The 7,370-nt window shown below is 39.9% G+C and overlaps 1 pseudogene; it reads right to left on the reverse strand.

The window, feature by feature from the left end:
• Positions 1 to 322: 322 nt before the first annotated feature.
• On the reverse strand, positions 323 to 6,270 carry LOC131462832 (uncharacterized; annotated as a pseudogene).
• Between the last annotated feature and the right edge of the window lie 1,100 nt (positions 6,271 to 7,370).

Consider the following 7,370-nt stretch of genomic DNA (forward strand, 5'->3'; position numbering starts at 1 on the left):
TCGGTGAGTAGGACTGTGCGCTGCTTCACGTCTCTCATGCCCATTCACCTGTGTGCTGATCGGAGTGTTTTGTTGTTGTACTGCAGAGCGGCTGGGCTTACACGCCACGCTCAAGGTGCGCTGTCTCTCCAAGCTGCGGTGGTAAGTGTCCTCCCCCTCTGCATCATACTGTTTGGTGCCTCACGGCTAACACCGTGTGGTTGCAGGTTAACGCCGCTACCGGCATTAACCACCGCAGCTTGGAGAGACAGCGCACCTTGAGCGTGGCGTGTAAGCCCAGCCGCTCGAGAGCCAAACATAATATATATATATATATATACAAAATATACTAATATCATCTTTTAATTATAGCACAATGATAATGGTGATGGATGGCCTCGAAAACTGGATCTTGATCCTGCAACCTGCAAGATGAGAATACAGAGACTAGGGAGAGAAATAGACAAGGTTAATGACATATAAAATGTAGTATTCATACCCTGAGTGTGAGAGAGTGAATGTGCGTGCACCACAGGAAAATCCCCCAGCAGTCTAGGTCTATAGCAGCATAACTAAGAGATGGTCCAGGTTTCCCTGAACCAGCTCTAACTACTGTATAAGCTTTATCAAAAAGGAAAGATTTAAGTCTAACTTTAAATACAGAGAGAGGTTCCGCCTCCCGAACTGTCATTGGAAGCTGGTTCCACAGGAGAGGAGGAGCCTGGTAACTGAAGGCTCTGCCTCCCATTCTGATCTTACAGACTCTGGGAAACACAAGTAAACCTGTATTGTGTGACCTAAGTGGTCTATTAGGGTGATAAGGTAAGACTAGGTCTTTCAGGTATGAAGGGGCCTGACCATTAAGTGCTTTGTACGTGAGAAGGAGGATTTTAAATTGAATTCTAAACTGTACGGGGAGCCAGTGTAGAGAAGCTAACACTGGAGTTATATGGTCTCTCTTTCTAGTTCCTGTCAGAACTCATGCTGCAGCATTTTGAATTAACTGAAGGGTTCTAACAGACTTGTTGGAACATCCTGATAATAAGGAGTTACAGTAATCTAATCTAGATGTAACAAAAGCATGAACTACTTTTTCAGCATCCTGTAAGGACAGAATGTTTCTAATTTTCATAATGTTTCATAATGTTAATGTGGAAGAAGGCTGTTCTGGAAATTAGTTTTATGTGTGAATCAAATGACATTTCCTGGTCAAAAGAAACTCCAAGGTTCCTCACAGTGAACTGGAAGCCATGGTGATGTCATCTAAAGTGACAATGTGATCAGAAAGTTTTTCTCTGAGGTGTTTAGGGCCGAGTATAATGACCTCAGTTTTTTCTGAGTGTAAAAGTAGAAAGTTACAGGTCATCCAGGACTTAATGTCTCTGAGACATTCCTGGAGTTGAACAACTTGATTTATTTCATCCGGCCTCATTGATAAATATAGCTGTGTGTCATCTGCATAACAATGAACGTGTATGTTGTGCTTCCTAATAATGTTCCCTAGAGGAAGCATATATAAGGTAAAAAGTATAGGCCCAAGCACTGAGCCTTGTGGAACTCCACAATTAACTTTTATTTGTAGTGAGGCTTTATCATTAACATGAACAAACTGGAATCTATCAGATAAGTATGATTTAAACAAGCAGAGGGCAGCACCTGTGATACCAAGAGTCTGCTCCAATCGCTGCAGTAGAATATTATGATCAATGGTGTCAAATGCAGCACTAAGATCTTATAGGACAAGTAAAGAAACTAGACCATTATCTGAAGCCAAGAGAAGGTCGTTACTAACTTTAACTAGTGCTGTTACTGTGCTATGGTTTAATCTAAAACCTGACTGAAAATCTTCAAACAGGCCATTAATGCGCAAATATTCACATAATTGATTAGCAACTGCCTTTTCTAAGATTTTAGAAACGAAGGGAAGATATAGGTTGGTAATTAGCTAAAATATCTGGGTCAAGGGTCGCTTTTTTTTTTGAGATGGGGTTTAATAACTGCTATTTTAAACATTTGGGGCACATATCCAGTTAATAAGGATATATTCATTTGAGTCAATATAGAGCTGTTAATTAAAGGAAACACATCTTTAAACAGTTTGGTGGGGATAGGATCTAACTTGTAGGGGAGGAAATATCTACCACCAAGTAACAATCTCTCCCCAAGAAGTATTCTGTCTTTCCGGCGTTAGCAAGAGGTTTTCCAAAGTAAAGTATAGTAAATATTTATTCAATCTGACTCCATTTAAACAACAATTAACTTTACTTTTAAATACTGTGGGAATTAAAGTTAACCAATCATTTAAAATGTAAACCCTTTAAGAATTCAATCCTATTGTCAAGAAATCTGACACTGGTCTAGTTCAGGGATGGTTTATATTATAAAAAACACTCAGTGACCTTTTTCCACATAGAAGATTAGCCCTAATGCCTAGGTTGAAGTATTCAGAGGTCAGAAATGTAATGCAACAGTTTACAGGACATGATACTCAATCTTTTCTATTCAACTCAGAGGTGAAGGATATAGCCCTTGTTGAACATGGAAGAATAGCCAAGACACCTGGGTTGAAGTATTCAGAGGTCAGAAATGTAACTCAACAGTTTACAGGACATGATACTCAATCTTTTCTATTCAACTCAGAGGTGGAGGGTATGAGTGTTAAATCTCACCATATAACTAGACTAAATAAATCTTCAATAACAGATTCTTAACTATTTAGAACATAAGTCTCAACAAGGCAATATTAGAAATGAAAAGTTAACATACCAGTTTATTGAAATGTCCAGTAGTACAAAATACAGCCAGTAAGTTGTATGACACACAGTTGATGTGTGGGAGCTTCTGTTAAGCAGACCAAACTCCACGGTGAATGGGAGCTCTGTCCCTTATATCCAAGATATCCCACCAGAATACAGACACTTTACATTTACATATCCATTGTGATTTACTCAGGAATGCTATTTCCGTCTGAGGACCTTTTAATCACCATGGGGTCTTTTCACATGACAGTTGAGCCACCTTGACTTGTCTACTTCCTGCACTGAGAACATCAGACCTACACACTTCAAATGAGACAGTGTTTACACTTCAGAGTGGTGGGACTGTCCCCAACTGATGAAGTTTGAACCAAGTTGATTAATTCATTTACAGATAATCAAAGAGCAGAATATACAGAGTGATGACGTTTCGTCTATTGTCTCCAGGGTGTGGTCTCACTGTCTTACAAACTGACAGGTTGATGGCTTGTATGATGAAACTAAGTTAGCTTGGTAGTTAGGCAAAAATTCATTGTGAAAGTCCTGGTTATTTACATAAAGACAAAGGGGTTTCTTGAGTGAAGTGTGCACTTTTTTTACCATCTCTGGGGTTACTTCCCAGTGTCAGCTGTGTTTCTCACTTTACACATGAATTTGAATATATTTTTTTCACATTCCACAAAAGAGAAAACCTAATTCTCAGCTCTCTCGGTTAAACGTATCCTGTAATACAGGCTTGGATGAGGTAAAACTTAGTCTCAAGATCTGCTGGGACCCCTGTGAGTAATTTAAGCAAATAACTAAGTGACACTAATAAACTTGTGGAATACACAAAACCATTGTATGGCACAGCTAACAATAACAAGAACAACTGACATCACAAAGTACTGCTTGATAGCTACTTCTCGATGAAAGATTTCCAATCAGCCATTGCTTTCTTATATGCACTAGTAGCATCTTGATCGTGGATTGTGTCGTCAATTACCTCTGTTTGAATAACAGAGAGGAGCGTTGCAACACATTTAGGGTATGTTAAATGCAAAGCGTAGTAGTATGCCATTAGCGCCAACATCCCTTCTGAGAAATCTTCCTGTGGGAGGGTGGTCACAGGTACGTTACCAACAGCCATGATGGTGGTTGATCCATCAAAAAGCAGAACTGGGGAGGAGAGAGGACGCTTCTCCAGGTACAGCGTGGGGTCTTCCCCACGCTGTACTGGAACAGAAAAAAAAAGAACAATGTGTCGAGAGTCAGAAGACGTAAAAATGTATTGAAAGTGTATGATCATTTTTAGATTAAATGATCAGGTTGCAACCAATTACTTTACCACTCTTAAATTAAATTCACGTTTAAAAACTCATACTCACTATTATCAGATTGTAAGAAATAAACATGAATTACTTTACAATAGGGTAGGGGGGAACATGTTAAACTGATGTAGGAAACTGATGGTATTCCTTTCTGTGAACACCATTTGAGGGACACTAGAGGCACTTCTGTTTTCCCCTTTTGTCATAAATTAGGTCATATCTATGATTGTGAACTTAGGTGTATTGTTCCTGTAAATGTGAACAAGCACAATAATGTGAGAAAATAAAGGCACTTCAAAGAGGTCAGTAAGGAATCAACACAAACATTTTCTTACCTTCAGGATATGAAGAAGTGCCTCACAGCTATTCCCAAGTTTCTTTGGTGGTGAAGTTGGTGAGGGGAAGAGGGAAGGGAGTGCATTGAAGAGGGCAAGTGTGAAATCCACTAAAGAATATAAAGTTGAACAGAATGGTCTGAATGTGGTATAAATGTCAATACATATACATACTGTATGGAACAGCAACTTACCACTGCGGACATCCAAAGGGAAAGGGGGTTTCAGGACTTTCTTCCACACACTGTAGAACTGCACCTTAGCACAGAATTCTGCCCATCTTCCTTTTACTTCCTTGATGTATCTGCTGTTGGTGCCACCTACTATGCGCCGTAGCTCATCCATTGCCTAAAACAGCATTGTACACAGTTATTCAACAGTTAACAATGCATTGAAATTCAGAACACAGATGGATACACAGTAATTCAAGTTCAGGTAGTAAAAAAAAACAACGGACATTTTGAACATCTTTGAAGCATGGATATGCCTCAAAGATTTTTGCAGGTCGATCTTCTTCCCTTGTAACATCTGAATCAATGAAAGCCCGTCTGGCCTCAAACTCAAGGTCCAAAATTTGAGCAACATCATTTTGATTGGGTTTTGCATTGGGCTTATTGTACATGTTGCTTGAGGTTCTGTAGTGCCTAGCCTGCATCTTCAGACTGTCCTGGCCCACTAAAATGACAAAAAACAGAGCCAAGACATTTCAATGTAAACACTTTAACAACAACACAGGGGAAATAAAGTGTGGTTAAAATACAATGCACTATTTTTTGGGAAACCTTTATCGATTATAATGGTTGACAGAGAGGTGTGCTGAGGTGGGCTTACCAACAACATCCTTTGCAGACGTGGTTGGTGAAGCAACCACAGTCGTGGGTGCGGAGCATGAGGCGGACTCGGATGGCAGTAGTGATGTTTTGGTGCGACTATTTGGCTCCCTTGGCACAGAGGGGGATGGTGGTGGGGATGCTTTTTTGGGGAAATAATGAAAAAATTCTCAATACAATTATAAGCATGATGACAAGCAAAATAGGCATATGTAAACACAGTGCATGTCTAGCCATGAACTCTGGTTCAACAAATGTGGACAACTTTAGTTTCATTACATGATTAAACATTTTTTAGACAAAAACAAATTTGTATGACAGCACCCTTTCGTTTTTTTGCCCACAATTTGCACACCTGCACTGGAGTTGTCCTCGCTGATGTCATCATTGCTCTCAAGAAGTATGGTAGTATCACTTGAGTAGCTTGTGTCTGTCTCTTTGGTTCTCTCCGGGTTCTCCGGCTTCCTCCCACAGTCCAAAAACATGCAATGTGGGGATTAGGTAAATTGGACACTCTAAATTGACCATAGGAGTGAGTGTGAGAGTGAATGGTTGTTTGTCTCTATCTGTGTGTGGCCCTGCGATGGACTGGCGAACTGTCCAGGGTGTATCCTATCGCCCGATGTAGCTGAGATTGGCACAGCACCCCCCGCGACCCTCTGGCAGAGGATAAAGCGGTAGATGATGACTGACTTACATATGGTATATTTGTATCAGCATCACATAACATAGGGTAATATTCGACAATTTTCTGTGACATGGCTCTCATTTCCAGTTTGGACGGGTAACTTGCTTGTTTCCCCATGGTACTAGCACGCAGGATTGCAACCATGCTGGTGATTGTGTTCCTTACAAGTCTGCAACATAGCTCCTTTGACATCTTGCAGTTCTTTTCCTTTCCATTGCAGAGCAATGCAAAGTACTGACTACGCACCATGTCCAACTCTGAATCTGTGTACACCACATACTCTGGAGGGTCTGGCATTTTCATTGTTTTCTCAGCAGATATGGAGGTGGAGGCTTGAGGCTGGCATGGTGGCATGGAGCTAGTTGAGGGCATAATCCCACTTCCACTACAAGTGCTGGCATCTTGGTCCGTAGTATTTTCACACTATAAGAATTATGTAGGATGAAAACAAATGCATTAGGACCATTAAAAATATGGTAAATTCTAATAACTACTTATTCCAAGTTGTGTTTACATTTTGATTGATGAACTCCCAAAGTTTCTTTCTTCTGAGAAAATTTCCAGGACCAGGAAAAAGATCCTTCAGGTCATCCCGGCTAAGGCCTTTCAAAGCCTCCTCATCAACACTAGCAGCTGTAATATGACAAAAAAATATCTTTAGATGAAGCAATGCCAAGCTACAGTACCAAGCAACATAAAGAGGTGCCAATTATCTCTCCCTCTGAGCTCCAACACATTTGCAAACTGTTTATCTGGTTGTCTGTGCTATGAACCCTCCTTGTGGTGTAATTACTGTAAAGGCATTGAAAATAATCATAAGCCTACCTCACAAAGATGCCTGTCCCAAATAAAATCAAGGGTAAAATGTTAAAGTCTGGACTTTAAACATTAGGCTACCTTTATGCCATAATGTAAATTTAAAAAAATATTACCAACACTGAACTTAACTAATTTAATTAATTCATTTAAATGATTAATCAGCACATTTGGGCTGCAACTGTGGCTATTACTCAAAAAATCAGATAATGAACAGCAAAATTACTGATTTGGTTTTCTTTAGCTATCAGCTTTTATTATTATCTCTACAAATTATATGGCAAAAGCATCAATACATCAAATATAAACTTTATTTGTGACTTACCCTCCAAGACCGATAGAGTGGCATCGTCAAAAATATCCATTCTGGATTCATCGGCTCCCCGAAGAATTAACAGGTGGTAGGCTACCTAGCAAAAACACACAGCCAAACAGAGCTCGTTAGTTAGCATGCAAATGTGCACATGAGCTAACACCAGCTAGCTTGCTAAGCAAGTACCCCGGTGGAAGACAATTGAAACGGTAACCATCACAGCAACAATCTGCTCTAAAATATGATTTTGGCAAGTAATATTAAAATACCAATTAAGTTTACTGACCTTAAGCCGATGTTCCTTCACTAATGTAATGTGCCTCTTTCCGTTAATCGAGCGGGA

This window comes from Solea solea, chromosome 7 (assembly GCF_958295425.1).
Source record: "Solea solea chromosome 7, fSolSol10.1, whole genome shotgun sequence".
Taxonomy (NCBI): Eukaryota; Metazoa; Chordata; class Actinopteri; order Pleuronectiformes; family Soleidae; genus Solea; species Solea solea.